The 27,330-nt window shown below is 37.3% G+C and overlaps 1 protein-coding gene across 1 annotated transcript in view; it reads left to right on the top strand.

Moving 5' to 3' along the window:
- Positions 1 to 5,192: 5,192 nt before the first annotated feature.
- MID1 (midline 1) overlaps positions 5,193 to 27,330 on the top strand; it is a 153,699-nt gene continuing 131,561 nt past the window's right edge. Inside the window, exon 1 of the mRNA XM_080909663.1 lies at positions 5,193 to 5,317. The gene's annotated coding sequence lies outside the window, so the exon portion shown is untranslated. The remainder of the gene's footprint in view (positions 5,318 to 27,330) is intronic.

Raw genomic sequence — 27,330 nt, 5'->3', positions numbered from 1 at the left:
TGCAGCTTGAGTAAAGCAAGCGAGAAAAAAATAAGGATAAGGAAAAATAGATATAATATGGGCAAGATTAACCAGCTATTCCTAACCACACTTAAACCTACAACAAAAATACAGAATTTAAACAGAAAAAGATTCCAATTGTGTATAAAATAAAAGGGGGGTTGATTAGTTTAACTAATTACTAAGGTATTTGGGTTGTAGAATCTTTACTCCTAGAGAACAGTAAGAAAAGGATGTCTAAAACAATCTGGATTAGGGCTAATGTGTGGATCTCTGGCTGCACACAGCAACTCAATCATAAATCTTGAGCAAATTGAAGATGTAGTAGGAGAAACAGGAAATGTCAATCAGCTCGTCTAAGCATGAGGTGATGGCATTATATTGGGGGTTGATAGAAGGCCATTAGGCTGAAACCACTGACCAGATAATTGTGAAACATTGCCAGTCTAATGAACATGAATTCAAGGACAAGAAACTGATTTAATAACTATTCCATGTTCTTTTATGACATGATTTAATTTTTATCAAAATAATACATGGTTGTGTGCAGGTGAATTGAAGACTCATAATGAAAAACAGAATCCTTTCTCCTCATTCCATACTAAGGAATTCATTTTCAACTGGAAAATATTTAATTGCTATATACTTTCATATTTCACATAATATTGTAATATAAAATGGCGGATGGTGTCTCAGAAAAGACAACATAGTTGTCCTCTGTCTTCTGCATGCGCATGCATACATAAGCACACATTTATACAGTCAGAGCAAGAGGAAGTGAGAGAGAGGGGGGGAGGGAGAGGGAGAGGGAGAGGGAGAGAGAGGGGGGGAGGGAGAGGGAGAGGGAGAGGGAGAGGGAGAGGGAGAGGGAGAGGGAGAGGGAGAGGGAGAGGGAGAGGGAGAGGGAGAGGGAGAAGCAGACTAGAGAAAAATAGGCTTGGTGCTTATGTCTGATCCCAACACTCAAGATATTGAGAGTCAGGAAGATTGCAAATTCATAGTGAGCCTGGATTAGCAAGACCTTGAAATATCTTGTCTCAGGGAAAACAAACTAATGAGGGAAAGATGGATACTAAATTAAAAAATACATAGTCGCTGCTCCTCCTATGTATCAGAGTTCACGGTCAAGTGTAAGAGTTTTCTGTGACTCTGTTTTTGCAATTTTCTGCCTTTTAATAGCCCTCAGATTTTTACTTACATTCATGAGTATTCATTTGTCCTCACAGGTAATCTGTCAGCAACATTGTTTGCAGTGTCCTCTCTGCTATCTCTTCCTTCTCCATTTCTCTTAGTTCATTTTATAGTGATTCTTCTGTTTGCTCAGTTTCAGTGACTTCTTCTTTTCTTGTTGAATTCCCTCATTTTGCTAAAACACATTGACTGATTTCCAAAGAGAGTAGGAGGGATGTAAATTTTTTGAGAGTTGGTATGAAAATAATTACATTCTCTTTGACATTTGATTGAGAGTATAACTTGGGCAGAATTGTGAAAAGTCACTTAGTCTCCTATTTTTGTGTCTTTTAACCTTGAAATTGTAAAGAACATAATAAATCTATGAGAACATTTTCTTAGCATAACGAAGAGCATATTCTATGAAAAAGTGTTTTAATTTTTGTTACTTGTAACTATTTCATGGATATTTATTATATAATTGATCATAGACTCTGTGTGTCTTGTTATAAGGAATATATAAATATTTGTGTAGGAGCCTTTGTGATAGTTTGTCTTTGTCATTTTGGCTAGCTATGGTACTCAGTTAATCTTCGCTTAACCTGCAGCTGTTTTGTAAGTGTTAAGATTTATAGTCAGTTGACATTACAAAAGGAGATTATCCTTGATAATATGAGTGAGCCCATACAGTCAATTAAAATACTTAATACAAAGGTGAATTTTACCTGGAAAAGAAAAAAAAATCTTCCTCAATGTGTTACAGGGTTAGGATCTGCCAATTGACCTATGAGTATTAGGACTGTGTGTCGCTGCAGTCATAGAAGACTGAAAAAGCCTTTATATAGGAAATATATATGCATTTTTGATTCTCTGAAGAGTTCTAATTGGCCTAGTCCTCAATGACTTCAGAATCTAAGGAGAGAATTTAATAAAAGTACAAACAACTTTTAAGTAAATTTTTTCTTAAAATTATGAAATCATAGTAAAAATGTAACTAAGATACTTTTGGGGCACAGAGGAAGAGTTTACCTAAGTCGAGATGGCGCTTTAATTGCTTTAATTGCCAATGGACAGAAATGCTATGAGAATAGGTGGGAGAGAAAATAAAAACTTTGTAGGTGGTTCCAATGAAGTGCACTGTGGAGAGCTGGTGCGGCGGCAGTCCAAAGATGGCGTTTGGGACTCAGGCCTAGTCTTGTGACTAGCACCTGACTTCCTCCTGCCCCCCCATTAGCCACTCCCACCGTGCGAGCTGCGCAGGCGCACCCATGACACGAGATCAGGCCAGATGACTTGGACCTATGAACTGCAGCCACGAAACATGGACTGAGGAAGTGGAGTTGAGAGAGGATAAAAGGGACTGCGCTTGGGGGCCTAGGGGAGAGAAAGAGAAACAGAAAGAGAGACAGAAAGGAGACAGAAAGATTTTCACTGGCATGCTGTAAGGTTCCTGAATAAACCGCTTTGAGAAGAACGCTGTGTCATTGCTCCTTTTCTGCTGGTCGGCGATGGTAGCGACAGCGAACCTAAAGCTACAGAGCTTAGGAGACTAGGGCAATGGGATCCTTTGAGTCCAGATGCTTGAGGCCAGGTTGCACAGCAAATCCCTGTCTCAAGACACAGATCAGAACAAAGCAAACAAAATCCATCTCTAAATTCAAAGCATGAATGACTTAACAAAATTTTTAAATGAAAATAATAAATCAGCTGTAATCAATCAGTTAGCATGGAAACTACTAAGATCTTTCTACCTCTAAAATGTATAGAGTTATTAAGTTGTAAACTATAGTTAAACTTGAGGCCCAGGATCGTGGCATGCATATGAAATGTCAGCACTCAGGAGGCACACACACTAAACAAATGTTTTAAAGAAATTTGAAGGGAAATAAGGTGAAGTATTTTAATGCTTAATTGCCAAGTGATAAAACATCAAACGTACTTTATTTCAAATCCTGACAAGTGATTAGTTAGGTGTTTCTTGCCTTCAAGTTTCTTCACACTTGGGCCAATTTGCTTTCTAGATCCAGACTGCTTCTTTTTTTTTTTTTTAATTTTTTCTATCTAAACCTAGTCGTGCAACATAAAGTACATCCGGAGCTCAGATATATCTCGTGCAGTGGTAGATATAGAGTTTCTCAAGATGAACCAGAGCCCATTGGCAGTGGGATAAATGTGGATTCCCAGCATTATTGGTTGGCACACCAACCCAATCAGTTTCTTTTGGACCAGAGGCCTGAGTATTCACACATTGAATTTAGAATTGCTTTTAACACTGTTTTTGATCCCTAGAGGGTATCCAGTGATTTCTTTGTATCTTATTAATCAGTTATGGGAATCTAGTGGCCAAAGGCTATGATGTTGCTAAGTATTTGACAACACACTGAACAGCCAGAGCCATGGTGAGGAATTATTAATTTCAAAGTTTAGAAGCCTTTATCTACCCAATCTTAAGGATGCAGGTGGCCAAGGGTGACTATGAATACAGTGCAACACAAAATTATAAACTTATTAAAAACATTATGAGCCTCTCTCTCTCTCTCTCTCTCTCTCTCTCTCTCTCTCTCTCTCTCTCTCTCTCTGTGTGTGTGTGTGTGTGTGTGTGTGTGTGTTTATGATTTGTTTTAGTAACACCATGGTTCAGTATCACCATGTGAAAAACAAATAAATGGATAGAGGGCAGCTGGTGTGATTAGGAGACTCTAAAACTTCTCAGTGGGGAGCTGAGACAGATCTATGGACTCCCAGGTGCCCATGCCCTGTGCCAAAATCTCAGAGAACTCAGCCAAGCTCACACATATTGAACCACACCTCCAGCACTTTTGAAGCTACTAAATCATCATTTCCGTTTTTATTTACTAATACTGCAAAATTGAAAATATGGATTGGATTATTCTCATGCTGTGGTTACTTGTTTGGGAAAAAAATATATTACCAGTGTTACAAAAAGTGATTTCCACGAAATTTACAAGTTTTCTTGAATCCAAGAATTAGATTTGCATAAGAATTGTATTCACAGAGGCTTGAAAGGGTTATATTTTTATGGGGAGCTCAGAAAGAAAACTTTGGACATTTTCCTTAACTTAGGATTGAACTTTCCAAGAAGCCAGCTAGTTGTACTTTCCTTGTCCCTATTAGTGAGCTTACCAGTTCATCACTGTTAAACTCAACCACAGTTACCACAGTTAGAGGTAGATATACTTATTTTTTAAAAAGTTTTATTAACCAAACTTCTGTATTGATTGTTCTAATTAGTAAATGTTTTATCTGAAATTGTGCTTTCAGTGACCAGCAGTGAAGGTTCCTCATGCCTGGTATTTCAAAATGTCTGTCTGCACAGTCCCATTAACATCTGCTTCTCTTAGGTTGGATATAGAGTTTATGTGAAGATGAGGTGGGTAACATTGTATGTCTTGGTTGCTTGTTTCAATTAAAGTGAAACTGCCAGCAGTGTGGTTTTCCCTCCACTGTTTATACAAAATTACGTATCTAGAGTAAGATACACTTAAAAAAAAAATCCTTGGGTCCCGAGGGTTGAGGTTTTTCTCGCTGAAATAATTCTGCACCTTTAAAATGCTTTAATGCTTTTAAGGGGGCTCTTAAAGTGCAAGGGTTTAGGGCCCCGGAGCTAGTTAAGCTTTGAGCAGATGCAGTCTGTTAGACAAGAATAGAACTCATCCTTTACTTTGGGAGCTCTGACACTACATCCAGCTGCTTCCAGTCATTTGACTCCTGAAAGCTGCCCTAATCCTGGTAAAGGCAGCCTCTCCTGCACTCAGGTCCACCCCCTACTCCTGATTGGCGAGGCTCTCTGCGACCGGAGCCCGCCGCCTACGACATCCCTGTGAACTGATTTGAAATAGGAGCCAGGCGGTCTTCACTAGCCTGCGCCCGACTTTTCATAGGCTGGAAAAGGAAAGGTTGAGAAACTTGACATTGTCTTGGGTAGAGTGCGTATAGAAGCAGATCAAAGAATAAAAAGGGAGGGGGACGAAAAACGTGCTCTTTGCTGCCTGTGGATTCCACCGAGTTGCTTTTGTCTTGTGGGCTTTTCTGCCGGCTTTGGTGTCTGCGCTTGGAAGCCTGCGGGTGCGCTTCCGAGCAGCCTGCTCCCTGCCGGATGGGTCATGGAATTCTAAACATGAGGCAGGTAAGCTTGAGGGTCGTGACTGTAGCTATGGTGGCGCCTGCCACAGAAGGAGGGATTTAGCTTGGGACCCCTGTGACCTATCACTCCAGAGACTGTGCCCGGCGATCCAATGCAGAGTGCCAGTAGATCCCTTAGGTGGAAGGAGGGGACTGCGTTTTCTTCCTAAGGCTACCTTAGAAAGCACATCACCTGCCATCACTCTATGGCCTCTTCCTTACTACCCGTGCCAGCTTTTGCTCCTAAGAGTGGTTGCTGGTGTCAGGCGCTCTTTGTATAAAGGTTCAAAGCGGTTTGTGGAATATGCAAATCAATTCCAGTTTGCGGGCCTCTGGAATGTATTGTGCTGGATTTATCTCTAGCTTTTAGCCGCTTCAGGTGAGAATAAAGACAACTGCGTAGCCTGACAAAGAAGTACTCGGGGACTCTTATCTTATTTTGCTTTCACATTCTGAGCACTTTAGTGTGTGTATGCGGCTTTGAAGGCGAAACCAGTCCGGATGGAACAAGCAGCACTTCCAGCAGAGGCAGGCGCGGGGAGGGGGGGAGGGGGGAAGGGGGGGGTGTTACAGACTTTCCAAAAAAAAAAAAAAAAAAAAAAAAAAAAAAACGCCCTAGCACTTTAGGAGTTGTGTTTTATGTCGCTGCTAGATGTAAGAGCACAGTCTTGGAAGTAATGAACAGAGAAAGGGTTTGAGGGTTACTTAAGTGGGTCCTGTAAAGAATTCTAAGCTAGCAGCTTCTTCCGTCCCCTAGGGCATGGGGATAAAATTCCTTATCTACTTAGGTGGAAGTTTATGAGGTTTATAGCTTTTCTGTTGAGAAGAGAAAAGGAAGGACTGGATTAGAAAGCCTCGAAGAGGGTAAAATTTACAACTCTATCTATCACAGTTGTAAAAAATCTTACGTTAATATTTTAATGCCAAGATCTATACTCATAAAGGGAAGACAAGACTACAAAAGTCTGGGAAAGGCAGAGATCACAGGGGAGGAATGCTAGCTACTCTTGCCAGAGCTGAGTAATTCAGGGTGGGAAATCGAGCATCTGTTTTGCCACCGGGAAACCTCTTCCCTTTTTACTTCCAATTGAGTTGGATGTGCCCCACCCCAGAGTGTTCACTTTAGGCGAAAGTAAACCTTCCCATTAGTGGTTGGGCCAAAGGGTTTACAACTTTCTGTTCCTCTGCTGCTGTTTCCCGGAGGTAAAGCAGAGGCCCCACCAGAAAGGTCAGGAGCAAAGACCTTCAAATTTCTTGTTCCTTAACTTGCTCTTATGGAATCATGCTTGGCAAATTGCAGCGGATACAGAAACGCACATGAAAGACTGTGTGCTTTCAGCAAATTGCATCTGCCTAGCTGGAAAGTTGTGCAGAGACAGGCTCTCTCTAAGTTTCGCAAGCTTATAGATCAACCCCATTCTTTCAATTTCCAGCAACCACATAAGATAGACAAAGGGGGCAAGAAGGCTTACTAGATAGGAGCAAGAAAAAGAATAAGTACACAATAATATTTTTTTACAAAGGTCCTAATCCGGAACAAAGAAGTTATTTGATGCTGTGTGTAGCCACCTGTCTTGTCCTCGGTGATGTGTGAACTCAATTTTGAAAATTGTTGTGCCCACACAGTTCCTTTGGAATGGGGTGACACTCCCTCTGTCTGATGCCTAAGGCAGGCTCGCCCAGAGCTTGAGATGATTTTTCCCATGTGTAACTGTGGTAGTTGTATGAAGTTGGAAAATAGCCCAGTGTTGAAGTTTTAAGTGTACAAGTAGGCATGTAGTAACTCCTTAGTTATTTAATGAATGGCCAGCTTGTCATTCCACATCTCTGGATACATATAGAACATTGTTCTTTTGCCTACTGGGTACTTGAAAAGAGGGAGGGATTGGGGGAGGATATGCTAGAGTAGAGAATCATTGTTCATATAAAAAAACCAGGCATGAGATGGTAGTATTGTTGCATGGGGGAGTCCCAGATTTGTTCTTGTTTCTCTTGGTGGGGGAGGGGAAGAAGCCTTACTGCTTCGTTCAGGCAGAGGAATAACATCCACCAACCAATTTGTCATCTTAGGCCCAGCAGCCCCTAGCTCTATTTTCAGGGTTAGCTATCAAACCAACCCATGTGTCATCAGCTCAGCAATGAAACTCAATCTTTTTGCTGGTAAGTGATCTGTCCCTAGGGCTGTGCAAACGCTGAACAGTGGGGTGGCAGGCCAGAACAGATCCCCACCGCTAACAAGTTAGAAATTCTCCATAGCTAAAAATTGCCAACAGAATTAGAATGGTTCATGTTTGTCTGTAAGATTCATAAAGTTTGGGCTTTGACCAGGTTTTCAGCAGAAGAACAGTGCAGCTCAAAATCCTTATAATAAATGAAACAAACAAACAAACAAACAAGCATAAACCTGACTTGATCAGAAAGTTATTTTAAACTGTGCCAACCTCTCTTTTCACTTTGATCATAAATAGAAAACTTTTCAGAATCTTTTGTGAAGGAATTTGCTACGTTCCCAGTTAAAAAGAAAGGCATGGCCACCTGTTCTAGAAGTCCAGCCAAAACTAACAGGTTTGCTTATGGCATTTCCACAACTGCAAATATCCTCTCTAAATAGCAAGTCACATTCATTTTCCCACCACTGACTAAGAACAAATATTTCGTTCTCCAGCTGGAAAAAAATAGAATCTTCAGATATAATTCCCTACCAGACATATTTTGCATCTTTAGTATCCCAATAACTTTAGAGAAAAAAAGAACACTAAGACACTGAAACGACTTTCCTTTTAGTCTCTAGGTCTCTGGGCTGCTTTTTTTTTTTTTTTTTTTTTTTTTTTTTTTGGTGAGGCTAAGATGCTGCTGCTGATGCAAGAAAGCTGTGACTCAGTTTGATCAGCCCATTTTGCATTCTTTAAATTGGAGTTAAAATGCCCAAGGACATCTGGCTTAATAATGAAAGTCTTGGTAGTAATCTTTCCTCAGAGGATTAGAAAGTCCTTTACAAACATCATCTATTTATTCTCAACCACATCTCCAAGGAGAGAATGGAGGGCAACTTGATCCTCTTGGAACAAATGCTGAAGTGAAGAAAAAAAAAAGAAAGAAAAAAAAGAAAAGGTTAAAAATAATGAGAGCAGCAAGTTAGAGGCTAGTCTGGAATTCACCCATGCAGAAAGACTACCTGTGTACGCTTAGGCCCTCAAAAGTCATACTGCAGATGAAAACAGAGCCTCTCCATCAATGTCCTTGTTTTCTTCTGTTACCAGCATATAGTGTCTCAAGCATGCAGTATAGCTTCATTCCTTTGAAGGTGAGGCCTTGGAAAGTATAAAAGACAAGACCTTTCTGATCTCCTTTGTCCCAACATTGAGAGCAGGCAGTGTTATGGCAGTTAATAGGAAGATGCTATAACTGGAATTTTAAATGTGTACTTGAAAAATAGTTCCCTTTTAACAGAGGTTTTAAGTTTTTGTATATGCTTTAGAGAGCTGGATGTCTTCAGCACATTTAAAATTTGATGTCTTTTTTTACTGCCCCTCTTTCAGGAAATGCTATTATTGTAGGACTTGTCAACTAAAAGGTATTTGTTGGTCGTTTCAAAGTAGTTTTTGAGTTGGTTTTTCCTCAATGTTCAGTGTGACTCATGTTCTGAGTTTGTCTGGCTGTGGACCACATAGGCTTCAAACAAATCTGTTAATTAGTAGTTGTATGCTATCCACAGACATTCCTGCAAGTTTTCAGGCTAGCTGTGCTTGCGGATGTCTCCTGGCTTTGATCCCTTGTGTGGTAAATAGACATCCAAGGTAGTTATGGAAACCTGGGCCTTGCATAGTTGAGGGGAATGGAGGAGTATTTGGTCAGAGAGTAATTTGTTGATTAAGAAAAGATTGGTCAAATCAGGATATTTTTGTCCACATGATGTGAGTATCACAATTCTTCCAAATCAGCTGGAGTTCTGTAGATAAGAATAAAAAAATTGACTGCACAAATCAGAGTATTTGTTACATGTAATTTAAATTCTTCTTGATCAACTGTTTGCTATGCTCCCAGAGCAAATTTTAAAATGGAAGAGATTTCCAACATATGTCAAAGTTGTCAGTATCTTTGTTGTGCTTAGTTTGAGTGGTGTCAGTCTTAGAACTCCAGGCTCTAAAAGAAATGCCAGGATCCGGCTGGAGGTGTGTATTTCACTTATCTACCTGCAGGGGGCAGACTTGAAGTTTCCATGATGAAAGCCCAGGCCTTGGACACCACTGCAGACATCCCCAAACAGAACCAGAAAGATTGCTTTGCTTGTAAGGAATAATCAGTTACCAATTCTTTAACCTTGTGACTGAATCTGCTATGAAAACCAGTTTATTCAAGGAAGAGAATATCAAATACAGTTTGATTAAAGCAAGGGCAATATAGCCAGGTCAAACTGGAACCTAATCTCTGTGTGGATATGGGGAAATTTATGAGGAAGATTTCTGGCTCATTATCAGCTCCTTTCATCTGACACCAAACTCATCTTACCGGTTTTAGGTTCTTTACATAATATTAGATGCTCATCAGAGTTAAAGATTTCTTTTTCCCTTAGATGAAGATATTCTTTCACATAATATTAAGACCTTTAATATCCTCCGGTAGGTAGTATTAAAGAAGTAAAAAAGTTGTGGTACCCAGACACACAAATATCTAGAGGGAACTTTAGTAAAAAAAAAAATAATAATCAAAAACTTAAATCTTGAAAACATATCTCCTTTGTGAAAAAAAAAGAGCAGGTTCTGAGTTAAAAAGGCAAAAGCAGCAAGTGGTCTTGATTATAACATGTAAGTGACTGTCAACCATTCCATATTCAGTCAACTGTGTATGATAAATAAAATATCAAGGATCCCCATCTTTTATCATTCAGCATTTACTGAGCACTTCCAGAATTAATCTACTTAGTTCATTCAGAAGAAGCCACAGGGAAGAGTGATTTTTTTAAAGTTCAGTGGCTTTTGGGTTTGCAACATAATTTGGTAAGATCATTGCCCTCAAAGAACTTCCAATCCAGTATACAGGTTTTATTCCAATAGTATAATACAGGTTATTCCATGAGAAGAATGCTTGCTTGCTTGCTTTTTCTTCCCTGTGTTTATTTGTAAGGATGAAGCTCCATTTAAAAACTGCTAGCCTAAACTTTACTGAACTTAAAGGAGCTGAGAAATGATCTGTATTTGTGAAATTTAGTTATTTTTCTATCTCTATGTTCACTTGTAGAAATTTATGACTCCTTCAATAAAATTAATTTATCAGAGAAAAATACCACATATAGAGTCCCAACTCTATGAATGCTTTATGTTCCATCTTTATTGAATATCAAGGCATATTTTTATTTACTTTAAGTTTATTTTTAGCATGTGAGAGTGTATTCTTTGTACTGTATTCTTGTTTTTAATTGATTTTTAGTAAGCACGAAACATAATGGGTTTCACTGATATTTCATGTGTATCATGTTTTTATAATCTTTAACTGATGCATGAAATATAAAAATTGTGCATACTAATGAGGTCCATGTGATGTTTCAGTGTATCCATATCTTCTATAATTAAGTTAAAGGTATCTGTCTCTTCACATTCTCAACTTTATGGCAAACACATTTTGAAATCCTTTCTTCTAACCCTTTGAGATGCACAATTATACAAATATTATCTAGACTCACCCAAACTTTTTTTCTCCTATCTAAGTGTGTTCTTGTTTGAAACTACAGAATTTTGAAGTGAGAAATTATGCTGTGGACATTCTGAAACACTATTTTAAAGGGTTTGTGGACATGGCTCAGCCAGAAAAATGTTTGCTTTGCAAACATGAGCAAAGGAGCTTGATACCCAGAAACCACATAAAATGCTAGGAGTAGTAGTGCATTGTGTTCCCAGCAATGATTAAGAGGAAACAAGGGGTCACCATGGCACGTGGGCAAATCAGCCTAGCAGAATTAGTGAACTGCAAGCCAATAAAAGACCATCTCAAAGGAGGAAGTGACAGTATAAATTGCAACACGTATAGGAAGGTACTCCCAAGGTCCCACCCTTAGCTGAGACCCTGTTTGTCTTGATGCTGCTGTGGCAAGGACTTAATATTCTTGGAATGTGGCCACAGGGAGTAGCTTGTGCTCCAGTGAGTAGCCTAGCACCCAGGTAGCACTAATAGAACATCTTGGGATTAATTTGTTTGTCTTTTACAAAGGACAGGAAGTTTCTAAGGGACCTTGTTGGGTGGGGGCTTGAGGGAGTTAAAGGGGAAATAAGAATGTGGGTATGGTTAATACATACATACATACATACATACATACATACATACATGTATATATATATGGATAAATAAAAAATGTTATTTTAAAAACCAGCTCGGTGATACTCCTGAGGAATGTCATGTGCATACCCCATGCTCACAAGCCCATGAGTGTACACACAGATACACGCACAACACATATGCACATACACACACACACATAGGGAGGGAGGGAGGGAGGCAGGGAGGGAGAGAGAGAGAGAGAGAGAGAGAGAGAGAGAGAGAGAGAGAGAGAGAGAGAGAGATTGAGAGAGAGATTGAGAGAGAGAGATTGAAAGAGAGAGATTGAAAGAGAGAGAATGAGAGAGAAGGAGGGTGGGAGGGATGGAGGGGTGAGGGAGGGGAGGGAGAGGGAACGGAAAGAAGGGGGAGAGAGAGAGGCACACACTACTCACTGTTTTGAAAACTATTCAATCTGATTGATGTGAGATCAAGTTTCGAGTTTAACAAACATGCTCCTATGTTATAAAAGATGAAAATGCATGAGAATTACCATACTTGTTGATACTATATCAGTTTTAGCAATATTTGAAATAGAAAAACGTTTACTTTTTTCCCCCTTTTTCTCTCACTTCTGATATTCTGGTCCCTCCAAGGTATCTCCCAACCTGACCTATTTTGATATTTAGTGAATCTGTAATTGCCTATCTGTTATTCTTTTTTTTTTTCTTTGCCTCCCCTTCCCTGTGCACTTAGCACATCTCTATTTCTTTAGGGCAGTGATCTTTGGGGCTTGTTGGGAGAGAATTCATATAGATAAGATACAACTATCATAGCCTTTTAATCCTTTGGATGGATCTTTAATTGGGGAAATTCAAATAATGAAGAATTTCAAACAGTTGTGCCCAGAGCTACAAAACTCATGACTGCCCTGTCAGGAAACAATATTATAATGCCTGCCTTATATTTTAGACCTATTCACTAGTCCTTTCTCAGCATCCTCCCTAAACTTCTGGACTCAGTAGAGCCATTATAAACAACAGCCAGAGAACCACATGGAAGTGACAATGAAGCAATGGTGGTATGTGTGGGTTCAGGTTGTTCATGAGGACTTTCTTTGTATGCTGAGAAGTATCTATTTGGATTAGAATAAACAGGAGGAAATGCCTGTGGCCCTATCTTACACACATTCCTATTTGAGATAATTATAGCTTTGCCTATCTTGGGACTGAGTTACTTTAAAGCAAGAGTCGCATCCGAGGTATCCTTGAATTCTCAGATCTAAATACTGGGACTGAAATACAGTGAGAATTATCAAGTGTTTTATGGAAACATGGGAGGTAAATCTTAGTAGGAAGATGGTAAATCTAAAGATCAGAGTGACTCTGAAGAAGAAATAATGTTTGGGCAGTCAGTGGTATAGGAAAGAGTAATTGATGAGTATCCAAAAATTATTTTGTGGTTGCTTAGCCATTCAGTTGTATTCTGCCAAAAACCCAACCCAGAACATACCAAGCAGCTTATCTAGATGGTAGAACTAATTCTAGTGTGGGAGTTGCCTTTAACTGATCAAAGCCTAAATTGCCAAGAAAGCATCTGCTAAGCTTGTTCTCACTGAGGCTAACTTGAGGTTTTAGGTCATAGCCAAATGTACAGTTAGTTTATTTTGCCCGGCAAATGGCTAGTCATGTTTATTTAGCAACAAAGGGACTATTTTCACATTCTGTCCTTCCTTCCCTTCCTCCCCTTCCTCTTCTTTTTCTGTTTTCTTTTTTTATTTCCTTTTTGGAGGGAGATGAGAGTGGGGACAGAGTCTGTCTACTTGGCTTTGGCTATCCTAAAATGGATTATGTACACCAAGCTGGCCTTAGACTCACAGAGATCTACCTGCTTCTGCCTTCTGAGTGCTGGGAAGAAAGGTGTGTGACACTATGCCTGCCTCAGAAAACCTTGAAGGCCAAGGTTTTCCACTGTGTGCAGGTTGTGCTTGCATTCAGTAGAGTAACATTCAAGACCAAGAGGTTTTACGGCTTCTCAGTGTGCTGCACCGACGGAAAGTTCTGGTTAAAATTGTGGAATTGAAATTTCACACCCACCTGGTGATTTATAGAGACAACAGCACTCACACATTTTCAGCGTCCACTTAGTAAACTGTTTCCTATCACATGCCAAATTTTAGAGTGCTGCTACAGTTGGATGTATTTCCATGTTATCTTTCAGAGTAGGAAAAAAATGTGAACAAATGAGATTTTATTTTTCTGACCTAGGTATTAACTAGATGAGTCACCAGATAAAGCAATAGAGAGATGCAAGTACTAGAAATGTGTATATTTATATAAGTTTGAGTACATAGAAAGTACATTTGAGATTCAAACAGCAAGTGCTAGTTAGCTAAAGGAGAGTGGTGCATATTTGTAGTTTTAGCAGTCAGGGGGCTGAGAAATGAAGACCAAGAATTTGAAGGAAGACTTAGCTTCATAGGAAGCCTCCATCTTTAAAAATTAGGTAAGAAAAATAAATTGCTTGTTAAATGTTTGGTCTTCTAGGTTGAAACAATTTACTTTTTTAGGTGTTTAACTACATAGCTGTGTCTTGCCTGGAGCTCACTATTCTTCTGCCTCAGCCATAAAGTGTCAGGGTTACAGGTGTGTACCATTTGACCAAAGTTTACAGGTTGAAAGCTCAGCATATGTTCCAGAATGGCTCCCATCTGCAAACCCAGCAGTTAGGAGGTGGTGGCAGAAGAATTGTTACAAGCTCGTTGTCACCCTGGGATTTCCAGTGAGTTCAAGAGAAATTTGGCTGACAGAGTTAACAGCATATCTCACTGCTACCCTCGCTGCTACTGGCACTAGATCCAGTGACACAATTGAGGTCAAGAAGCACTTTAGTCACACCCTGGAGAGAGTTATCACCTAGAACTTGAGAATTATGCTTCCCAATTTTGTTCCCTTTGTGTCCATTTCATTTGCCATTATCACAGATTTAATTTGGTTGCTTTAAGAGCTTGTGCTATTATTTCATGTGCTGTAGAGTTTGAGACAATTAGAATGGGTTGTTGGTTATGACTAGTCAGAAAAGAATTATCTTGAGACAAAATGAATCCTTTACTAGGTGGGAAGAAGAGGGTCAGTGGCCATGGGAGGGAGACAAGAGAGGAGAATAGGGTCATATGGGTAAAAATCCATTTGAAAGTCCCAATGGAAAAATATATGAAAATGCACCAATGAAAGGCACTATAATATACAATAACATCATATTACAAAATGTTAAGAAGTGTTTTGGAGATCCAAGTAGTTAAGGTGGGCTTGTAAAGCACCACTGTAATCTTGACACTTAGAAGGATTAGACCAGAGGGTTGCTACAAGCTCAAGGTCTGACTGTGCTATGTAGGCTATTCCTGGTCAGCCTGGCTTACAGAGTGAGACCTTCTCAAACAAGCGAACAAAGCTGAGTAGTCATTTTTTTTTTAATTGCTGTTTGCACCACTATTGTGCACATCATCTCTGCTCTGATTTTAAATCTAAGAATTCCTGATGCTATCAACTGGGAGACTATGTTTGTTTCATTGAAGTGTTTATTATGATATGAGATGATTCTTTTCCTCAATTCATCAGTTGTGCTTTTCAGGAAAATAAAGCAGAACAAATAGAAGGGAGATGAAAAGGATGAGTTTATCTAGGGCATGTATGACGGGGGGGGGGAGCTTTCTATTTGGTATGTTTCAGTTGAGGATTTTTCCTGTGGTAAGTGCTTAAAGTAAATCGCCAAGGAAATGAATGCTCCTTCTGTCTGACTGGTTGAAAAAAGGTGAAAACCAAACCAAAACATAACAAAAGAAACATAATGATTAATTAAGAGGCTCGTGATTTTTCCAAGTAGCAAACTATCACATGATAATAGACTATAAAATAATGAATAGTTACTGTTTAATCCTTCCATCAGAAGGAAATGCTCTCTGGATATTTCTCCCCTCTCTAAGGTATAAGCTGTCAGAATGAGATTGTTCGAATGTACACTACATTGTTTTGGTTTAACTAACAAAGAGTGATAAGGCATGAATTATTTGTGACAGCTCCGAACATTGATAACAGAAGACAGTAATGCCTGCAGACACAGCCTACATCATAAAAATCTGGAAGCAAAAATGCTTACTATGTTAGGCCAACGTGCTTTGACCTAGTTTTGCTTTTCTGCTTGAAATTTATGTCAGTATTAGTTACATCATCCCCTCGGATGAGCAATTTCATATATTTTTTTGTTTATTTCAGGGTCATGTTATTAGTTTTGTATATTTAGCTCTGACCTTCCAGGAGCCAGACTAACTCTTATTGACGTGCATTTTCTTTTGAAAAACGAAACGTCTTGGATCCAGAGAGAGGGGATTTTATGTACTAAGAAAACAATCTAAGATGCATCCACGGAGGCATTTATTTTTGCTTGGTCTGTACCACTGCCCTCTTAAAGGATCCAGTAGCACATCCACATTTTTTGGTTGTAGGAGTGTCTTTCTTGCTTTGTTCTGTGGAGACAGAATGAATTATGGAGCCCAAGAGTGCTATACTTGACATAATTGACTACCATAGTTAACAAAAAGTAAAACAAGGTACAAAAGACATTTCCCTGCCCAGCATTCTTCAATTGATCCCTTTCCTGCTTCTTTTTTGCTTGTTCATCTAGTAAAAACTGACTTGACATATTTTTCTTATTTAAAATTTCTACTGAATATACTTCAAAATGAATTGCTTCCTTGGTTGATTTCAAACACATTTATTTCCAGCCATTTAACACTTTCTATCATCAGAGGAAAGAGTCACTTAATTCTCTCATACATTTATGAATTCTAAGCTTCAAAGAGTAAGACTCCTAGTGATCAACTTACATCAGATTTACAAGTATAATTTGCTACCAAAAGACCCTAAACAGTTTTTTTTTTTGATCCACATGTTTTAGAATTTCTTATTAACAAACACAATCAGGCAACAACACAAAAGAATATGAAGTTGTGGTTCCTTTGTAAAAAAAAAAAGTCTACTATTTGCTCTTATTTTCTAATTAAGGTTTTGAATGCTCAGAATCTCTTTGTTGTTAGTGTCTTTACATATCCTCTCTGCCTGAATGAAAAACAAAATAAGCGAGTGTTCCCATCAAAATACAGCCATGTGAATTTTAGGCAAGTAAATTGCTGATCAGCCTGGAATAATTAAAGAAACACTATGTACTCAACTGGGATAGAATTCAGTCCGAATTGTGTTATCTCAGGGAGGATGAGAAACAGTCAGAACTTAGTTAAGATCTATTTCTGATCTTTATGTTAATATAAATACTGAAATCCCTCAAAAAAAAAACTTCTTGAGAGGTTTTCTTTACCTTTTTCTTCTACAGCAAGTTTTATAGTGGTTGAAGGTAGATAGACAAGTGTATATCCCTCATCTTACATGGTGACTTTCTCTGTGTAGTATCCTGCACATCCACACATCTGGAATATGTCCTGAAGTTCTTTGCATAATAAGGTAAAGAGAGTGCACTCTTTTTATTTCAACATCTGTACATCATTGCGTTATGATATCTGCCATCCCACTGCAGCATACTATCATAACTGACTTCACTTTGGTCATATGGGTAGCTTCCAGTCATTTGTCTTTACAATAGTATACATGGAGAAGACATATTCATCACTGTGTTCCAGTCATGTACATCTGTCTAATAGATCACAAGAAGTGGCTTTCTGAGTGAAAGGGGGGATGGGCTTTCCAATTTAGTTAGATCAGTTAGTTGGCCTAGCTAGCATGGATGCCAGAGCCTCACTGATACAGCACTCCTGATTCTCTTGTCTCACCTTTCCAAGTGTTGAGATTTACAAGTGCGTGTCACCAATGCTGATATATGACTGTTCATAATAAACATTTAGAAGTTTATCTGAATAATCATTTGCCACAGTAATGTGTGTTTTTGACTCCCAATGTGAGTTCCCTAAAATGTAGCTGGTTCCAAAGATTTCATGTGAATGGAAACTGAAAGAGTATGCATTAAATATTCATGTGAGAAGAATATTCTCACGAAGAATATTCATGCCACCCCCTACAACCAAAAACCAATACTGCTTTCTCTTTCACTCTCTAAGATAAGAAGCTCAGCTTCACAAAGTACAAATAATCTCCCAAGGGTTGAGAGCTTGCTGCTAGAGGTCTAATGCCTACAAAATGCGTATATTGGTAGTACTCAGTTTATTGGAATTACAACCATTTTTAAGGTTTTAGTAAGAGGTGCCACTTAAGTTCCAATCATTTTTTTTTTTTTTTTTTGAGATAAGGTTTTACTGTGTAACATCCCTGGCTGACCTGGAACTAGCTCTGTAGATCAGGATGATCTAGAACTCACAGAGATCTGCCTGTCTTTGCCTCCTGAGTGATGAGATTGAAGCTGTGCACCACCATTCCCCAGTCCTGAAAATATTAATTCTTTAAAGGCATTTTCCTCCTTTATCTCCCATACAAAGTATAAGAATACAGCAATTATTAAAGTGATTTAAATATTTATGTACATGTCAGTGGTTCCGTATCAGCCTTATTTTTTCCTGTGTATGGTGTGTGTGTGTGTGTGTGTGTGTTTGTGTGGTATGTGCATGCATTTTCATATGTGTGGGCATTCATGTGTATATGGGTATATTTGTATATGTATGTAAGTTGTCATTGGGTATGCTTTCTCAACTGTTCTTTACCTTATATATTAAGATATGGTCTTTCATTTGAACCCATAGCTCACAAATTCATCTGGTCTATCTATAGTTCCTGAGTGCTGTGATTATAGGTCAGTTACCAAACCTGCTCATCATGTATGTGAAGTCTGGGAATCCAAACTCTAGTCCTTACAGATGCTTTATAAGTGCTTTACCTACCCAGACATTCAGCCATCTTAAAGAGTAGTGTTCTATGTAAATAACAACTAAAGAACATGTATATGATTCTAAATTGCCAGCGTATGTTTATTCTTTTACTTAATATTCTTGCTATGTAAAGCTAGCTTACAGTTCACGGTCACTTTGCCTTAGTTTCCTGGGTGCTAGATTTCAGGCACTTCTCACTATAACTGACTTGTTTGTTCTTATGATAATGGGGATCACACAGTGTCAAGGGATATATACATGTACTTACAATGTTGTATTAATTATCCGGTAACTTAGTCGTGTATGACTGCAAATACTTCCTTAGTAGGCTGTGGATAATAAACATGGCACTTATATACTAAAATTTTGATGAAGATTGAGTTAATGTTTGCTTACTACTTAGTATAGTACTTGGTATAGTGTATTTATGGAACTATATGTCAAATAAATGTATGTCAGTTGTAGAGTGGTAGTTGTAAAGAATGTCAAGGGATCTGAAATTTTGAAATACATTTTGTTAATAAGCTATACTTCCATTGTTTCAAAGACATTTTCAGCAGACATGAGATTCTTATGTCTGAGACAAAGGAATTTGTTATTTACAACACAAGACGTATGGATTTCATGTATTATGTCTCCTTATCCCTAAGTTCTACAAAGTGTTAGGAAAAAAAGTTTATATTATATTGCCCTTCAATATTCTTGGCTAGATTACATATTGTAAAGGATGGATTACTAAGAGAGAAACAAACAAGAATTTCTGAACATGTGCTTTCCACATATACACACACATATGGTAGACACATAGTAAATTCAAAGAAATGGCTACAATTCCAAGACAATGGGTATGAGATAAACAGGTTATGAGAGAGTTATTACTAAAAGGCACAATAATCAGAGGAATGTTTGATGGTGATACACATTAAATCCAGTGCCTTTCTCTGGTAGAAAACAATTCTCATTAACCCTTTTGCTAGAATTGGCCCCTAACTTATCCGAGTAAAACCTGACCTTAAATTTGTGATGGAGGAAGACTCTCTTTGAGCTTGCAACCCTAATGCCTCTGCCTCTGAATGATGGTAGTATAATTGTAGTATGGCACACTTGGCTTTAGTTTCTTTTATTGTTGTTGTTGGTTGTTCATTATTTGAATTAATCAAACATGATTACAGTGTTGGGGGGATAGATTAGGGGAAACTCTTCTGAACCCTTCATGCAACTCCCTTTATTATGCTCCCCAAATCATAGGCAGTTACTAGTCTGTTTGCAACTTCTATTACTACTGCCACTTATTCTTATTATTCTTATTCTTGCTCTGCGTGGAATCGAACCTAGACTCCTGTGCACTCTAAACAGGTACTTTATCATTATGGGATTTTCCCAGCCCTCCATCTCTATAGCTTTATCCTTCCAAGAAGATATTGTAGGTGTGATTGCAGTGTGCATTCTTTTGAGGTCGACATTTGATTCACTTGGCGTGATTCTCTGGAGTTTCATCCAAATTATTGCAAGTATCCATTATGTTCTTTTTATTTCTTTTACCGTCTCTTAACTGGTAGTGTAGATGTCTCACAGTTTGGCCATTCACCTTGTTGATAGACACTTGAGTTGCTTCTAAGTTGATATTACAAATAAAATTGCTAAAAAAAATTTTTATATACTAGAGTCTGTGTGACCACAGGTTGTCATTTCTTTGGATCAAATGCCCAGGTGGAGTGTTGATAGGTTTTGTCTTAAGTGCAAACAGTTTTGTTGAAAACTGCCAAACTGTATTCCACGGTGGCTAAACAGTTCTAATAACCTTCACTCACATCCCAGCACTTATACATATACTTTAAAATACGAATTTAACATAAATAAATCAGGAACAAATTTTGATACTAGCATGGATTGCCTTGCTTTGTGTTGATGGTATATTGGACATTTTAGCTATTCCAACAACCACATGAGCCACACAATACTTCAATAGACCATATCTATATAAGCATCAATAGTTGTATGGAGAAGGTGGGACAATTCCTGGATCTTCATCTGATTTAATGTAAGTGCTTATCTTCAGATCTGCTAACAGAAAAAATTAAAGATATATAAGATGCTCTAAAATAGTCAAGATAAAAATTTGATAGTATCTTAAATTTTAATTATTGTTTTATGATAATAATAATAATACAATCTGTAACATATTATATTTTAATAGGGTAAAACTAGTATATTTTATATGTAACATATTTTAATATAAGAAACACATTTTCTATTTTAGAATTAAAACAGGATGAAAGTAGTTATTGATTAAAATACTATAGGTGGTGTATTCTTATTGAAATTAGAATTAAAATGTGTTTTATACTTACACACATTAAAAATCACTGATGTAAAGAGTAAATTATAACCTCTTATGAAAACAATGTTCCTATTATAAAATGCTTTGTTGCCTTTTGGACCTGGAGATTGAATTCTGGGCCTTGTGCATACTAAATATGTGCTCCACCATTTAGCTGCATCCCAAGCCCCTTTGTTGTAAATTTAAATTTAGATTTTGGTTTCTTTATCCTCTCCTTTTTTTTAGTATTAGAATATCCATTTGTTGCAGTGTGCCCAAAGATTCTGACAGCAGTTATCATTGATTTACTGCTGTCTGTTGCTGTGCATGAGGAATATGCCCTGATGTTGTGTTGTAAAATGAATCCCCTAGGAAAGCTTTACCAATCAAGAATGAAACATTTTTTTTTCTTACAAATAGAGATTTATAAACTGCCTAGAGGCCTTGCTATTTTGAGATGAAGGTGTGCCTTGAAGTATTCATTTGTTTGTGATCCCAACCAACTAAACTTAAGTGACAGTTCAATATAGTTAAACCTCTTGGGAATGTATGAATTTAATAAGAAAATTACTAGGAAAATATACGGAAACCCAGCCTGACTCCCATAATAAGAGAATACAGTTATAAATTTATTAGTTTCATAGAATGACAAATAATACTCAAAATATCTTGAAAAGGCTTTTATTCCATTTACAAATATGAAACAGTTTAAAAAAGATTTAATATTCACTAACGTGAAAAAAATGTGAAAAGAGGTTTATTCACTTTAGAGCTTATAGAAAGAGTTGCTAGAAAACCATATAGCCTATCTATAATTTTCAGTATTGCCTGCCAAATTGTCTATTATGCAAGGACAGTTTTATTCATAAAATATGCCTAATAATATCACCTTTATCTTTAACTGTGGTGGTCTTTGCCTTTCTTTTCTTTTATTTTTTGTTATTAAGAGTCTTTTTAAGGACTCTTATAGTCATTCTCAGTATATGTATATGGGATTGGTTCCAGGACCCTTGTAAATGCTTTAATCCATAGGTGTTCAATTCCTATACACAAAATGACCTAATATACTCTATATAATGTGCATATATCCTTGCATATAGCTCATAGTACCTCTAGATTACTTATAATATGGATTATAATAGAAACGCAAAAAGTTTTTACACTACTATTTAGAAAATAATAAAAATTTGAAAATGCTATACATGTTCACTACATGGATAGATTTTTCAAGTATTTACAATTGATTATTGTTTGATTTTGAGGGTATTGAGAACAGAAATACAGAACGCTGATTTGTAGATGATCTTTTAGTATTGCATGATTTGTTGAGTTCATATCAGCAACTGGGTATTCTCTATTGAAAAAGTTGCAACTCAACCTGACAGGCAGATTAACATGTCCATAAGATATTAGCAGAGAAAATATGAAAAGACATCAATCGTTTGACAATTTTCTTCAGTAACTTAGTGTCTTAGAAAACTGGTACAATGGATGGTCCGTTTACCTGTCTGTTGAATGTGTACAACACTGAATTAATGGAAGGTATATATTTTTTAAATGTACTATTTTGATTCTTTTGGGGAAAATAATATCTCTGTGCAATGGAACATTATCATGGAAGCTGTAGAGATTTTCCAATGGCCTAGCCTGACAGTGTTGAATCCTATCAGAGTCCCTCAAGGTAAAATGAAAGAAAGCATATACAGTGTGAAACATGTTACTTGTCAGCAGTTCATTTCTTTTCTGCACTAAAACCTCTCAAAAGCTGAAGCCTGTATAAGAACTTTGACATCTTTAACTTTGGACCAAGGATAAAATAATACAGTTTCAAGAAACACAGAGTTCTTCTTGTTTTAACAGAAGGCCATTCAATCTTACTAGATCGTAAATGACTGTGTTCTTAATCATTAATGCTAAATATATGTTATTCAATATGGTTCCTGAGTTTATGCAAAGAAGCAAATTCTCTTTTAGATTTTTTTAATTCCTGTTTCACAGAGCAACCCTATCTCAAAAGGGGAAAAAGGCATTTTATAAAACCCTAAGGACAACATGCAATCAATTACTTTTTCATTGGTGGCTTAATCAACTATTTCATTCCAAATTGGGGATTTGTTAAAAGTTTAGGGGTTTTAAAATATTCACCTAAGTAAGAGAAGACAACCACAAGAGGCTACATATTGTCCAATGCCATTTTTAGGAAATGTCCAGAGGAGCTATATTTAGTGAGACAGAAAGATTAGTGATTACCAGGGGTAAAAGGGATTGAGGAATGACTATTAATAAGGTGATGAAAATATTCTAGTATTTAATTTCAGTTATAGGTACCCCACTCTGTGCTCTTAAAAAAACCCACTAAATTATATACATGAATTGGGTGTTTTGACATGCAAATTTTATTTCTTTAAAGTTTTTTTTTTAAAGAATGAGCATTCAGAATTTAAAATAAAAGTATTGGAACTGTGGTTCAAAATTAAGGACCACTTATTTAATTGTTTCAAACTTTTAAAACTGAATTTTATTTTGTTAATTGGACACCACGGAGTTGATTTTCTCTTTTCACCTTTATGTGTATTGTTAGGATTGAACTCAGGGAACGAGTCTTCAGAGTTATCTCACTCTCTCTCAAAGATTTTCTTTTTCAATCCCAAATTAAAATAATTTCACTCTGTGTCTCTAACAAGCGGAACAACCTCACAAATAGAGGGAATGGAGGTCACTTTCTTTCTTATCCAAATACTTAGTAAATTTTTCAGGTGTATACAAATATGAATGTGTGTGTGTGTGTGTGTGTGTGTGTGTGTGTGTGTGTTTGACAAGAGTAGTGTTCAAAGCAGGATCATGTCATTGCTTAGATCTGTAGGAAACCCTAGAGCATTAGTGAACAAAGTGTGAAGCTGTTTGCACTTTTCTCGTGTCATATGAATCCAGGCTGGGATCAGTACCCTTGTTCACAATGAGCCAGATAAGAAATATTTGGGTCCTTCAAGTCTGTCAAATTCCTTTACATCCATAAACTACAGAACCACTGTGTTCTCAGAGACGTTTTATTTGTGGACACAGAAAATTTTAAGCCTGTGTAATTTTCGTGAGTCACAAAAATATCAAAATTCCATGTTTCAAAGTGTGAGAAACATTTCCTTGTGGGCCACAAGAAACAAGCAGAGGGTTGGCTTTGGCACACAGGTCCCCTGTTGACTAGCTTGCAGAATCCTGCTCTAGGCACTGACTTGGAAAGGCACCTCACTAATCAGCACATTGTTGTGAAGCATGTTAAATTCCTCAAGCCAGGGTATGAGGAAAAGCAGTAGTGCTGTTTTATTTGGAAGGGCTGAGCTCTTGAAAGAACACATTTTAACAGTCAACTTTTTAAGGAAATTATGAAAAATCAGCTAATAGGAACTTTTGAAAAGAGTATTCAGAATGTAATAGAGCTACTTTGTGTGATTTTATTTATTTATTTATTTTTTATTTTTTAAGTCATGGAAGCCATGAATATCTTGAACTTTGTCCGTTATGAAGTGTGCCAAGGTTGTGGATTTTAAAGGCATGGGAATTTTTCATTGCTTCTGGCTCCTGCATGTTAACAGCAAAGTTATTCATTAAGTCAATACTTAAAAAAAAAAAAAAAAACCTATCAACAAGGCTTCTTTATACCAACCATATCTGCATTAGATACAGTTCCAGAGAGGTGATTTTTTCCCCCTTCAACTAATGATTGTATTGTATATTCATTGTTATTTTAATGACAAATCATTTAAAGAAAAAGAAAAACTTTTCAAGTAAGCAAGTCTCCTCCTACATCCTAGTAGTTTATAAGATGTCTCCTGAAAAAAGCCAACCATCAGGATGCTGGCACTGCTTTTTGAATAATGAACCAAAAATACTAAAGGAGGAAAACTGTAAGAAATATATTGGCCATTTTATGTCACAGCCTTAGATTTCAGCACAAGTCCAAAGTTGAAGAAGATAAAAGATGTTTAAAGACTATTTCTCACCATCTCCCCAACCTCCCACATACCCCTTGGTTTGGTCAGAGAATTATTAAGATTTCCAATTTGATGAAAAATTAAACTTACAAATATTCTCTCAGAATGGCAGTAAGAAAAATCAAGAAAAGTTAGAGTGTTTTTCAGTAAAAACTCCATATTTCAACAGTATCTACTGAAAATACAATTTTCAGGCCACACCAATTGACAAATACTCAAGATGATTTAAGGCGTGTGCCCTGATATCACAAGGTTTATCATTTTTTAACGTTTGTAGAAAGCCTAACACCTCTGGCAAATGTAATTTGTCTTCTTAAGTCTACAACTCCCTTTATTTGTTCTTAAGCACAGTATGGAATACAGTATTCTAATATCACATGATTACTTCCCTGTCCTAAAACACTCAAGAACTGTAATAATATCTTTCCTCTTGTGGTCACAGGAGAGGTACGTGAGAAACATTCTCCTCTGAAAAATTGAAACTATTTTTGTGAAAATAATTCCCTCAAACTGAAAATATTTCAGCATTTGTATATAATGGTGTCTGGCACTGGCTTTTTAAACACGTTTTCTAGTTTTGTGCACTAAATATTACTATCCTTCTTTTAGAGGTGAGTAGGATGAGGCCTGCAAAAGACACCAGAAATGAGAAGGTACTTAGAGAGTTTTAAATTCAGTCAAATTTGTACCTAACAGCCTTCTCCTTGCAGCATAGTATATTCCTCATCTCTGCTTCTATTTTTTCTAACAGACAATTAAGTCATGGTAATCACCATTCAGACTTCCTATTCTTATGTAATCCTCGACCAGTCCGCTATAAAAGAAGAACAGAGAAGAATGAAGATTTGGGTCAGGGGAAATGAATGTTGAAGCTATAGAAAATGAAGTTTCAGGCATGTAATAGACAATGGAATGCAACATATGAGCAGAATATTCTATGTACTTTCTACACTAAATGGGAAAAGCTCTGGAAAATTAAAATTTAAATAGAAGGTGATTAAAATCCTGATTCTCCCTGGATTAGGAAGTAAACAAAGGCCTCCAGTAGGCCTTTTTATTGAACTAATTGTCACTGGCCAGAATCTGAGACCTGCCTAGGCAGCAAATGTCAGTATGTTTACAAAGTAAAAAAGATGAAGATGCATATAACAAGTTAGCACATGCATAGAGTTTAAAGTCATCACCCATTTTCTTAAAGCTCAGGACTCTGTAAGGTACCCTGGCTATGTTCTTTGCTCATTGTCTTATCAGGCTAAAATTAAGCTTTAATCCAAACTATGCTTCTTCTCTGGAGACCCTGTGGATGATTCTTCTGCCAGGGTCACAGTTGTGAACTGCATTTATTTTCCTAATATTCTAAGGTTGAACTACTCTATAACTGTTGGCTGGGATCCTGCAGACCATCTACACCCCTTCTCCATTTCTTCCTTTTAATCAGCAGCAGCATGCCAAGTCATTTGAATATAGAGCATCTCTCTATATTCTAATGCTGTCAATGACAGAAAGCTCATTCTTCCCTTCCTGGTACCACCTCTGCACTACAATATGATATACTTCAAACAGTATTTACTTGCCATAATCAGAAGTTTCAAAGGTAAGGGGGACCATCTCTGGGCTGTTCTTTTAGAAAGTTGACCTACCATGGGGATGGTCATCTATTGCTTTGTACCTTTATGGACAATTGGCCCACCTCTGCTGGGGTAAAAAATGTAAGTGTCACTAGCTTATCCTTTCAAGAAAAGCCACACATTCTGGTATTAGGCTTCTCTCCGACAACCTTCTGGGTATTTATTGATGTCAAGGAGCTTTACAGTAGCAGTTCTCAACCTGTGGATCACAACTCCTTAATGGGGTTGGATGACCCCTGGAAAACACATTACATTATAATTCATAACTGTAGTAAAATTACGGTTATAAGGTAGCAATGAAAACAATTTTAAGGAATACCATAACATGAGAAACTGTATTTATTAAAGCTGTAGGAAGGTTGAGAACCACCGCTCTAGAGTTTAAGTGGGCCATCTGAAGACTTTATGGACATGGTGTGCACAAGAGGGCAGCACAGAGCAAGAGCTAGGAATAGTGTTACCAAGACACTTGATCCTACCTAGTCTTTTGTGAGATGGTCATCAACATCTTATCCAGCACAGGCTTCCTCAGGAGACCCTAGTGAGTTTGATGATAAGAGTGCAGTGCAGCATTCCACAACACAAATTATAATGCTCCCACCCACAAAAGGGTCTATTAAAACCTATGTCCTCATTCCACATCCTAGGAAATGTAATAATCCTAGTTACGATGCATATCTTTGTATATCTCTGCTTTATATTAAAGTGTAAATTATTTGCCACTAAAAACTATTTTTTTCGCTGACAGTATATGTTATACTGAGTGGATTGCTCATATTCTACTATCTATCAAATCTTTGGCTTATACGGTCTATTTGGTTTGTAAAGTGGTTGTAATGCTTCAGTTGTTCTAAAGTGTACTTAAGATTAATCTTGAGAAGTCAGAAAAGTTTTTGAACATGAAAAAAATCATCCAATATATTATATTTAAACTAACAACTAACA

The sequence above is a fragment of the Micromys minutus genome (genome assembly GCF_963924665.1).
Source record: "Micromys minutus genome assembly, chromosome: X".
Classification (NCBI taxonomy): domain Eukaryota; kingdom Metazoa; phylum Chordata; class Mammalia; order Rodentia; family Muridae; genus Micromys; species Micromys minutus.
This window is presented reverse-complemented; position numbering and strand designations above follow the sequence as displayed.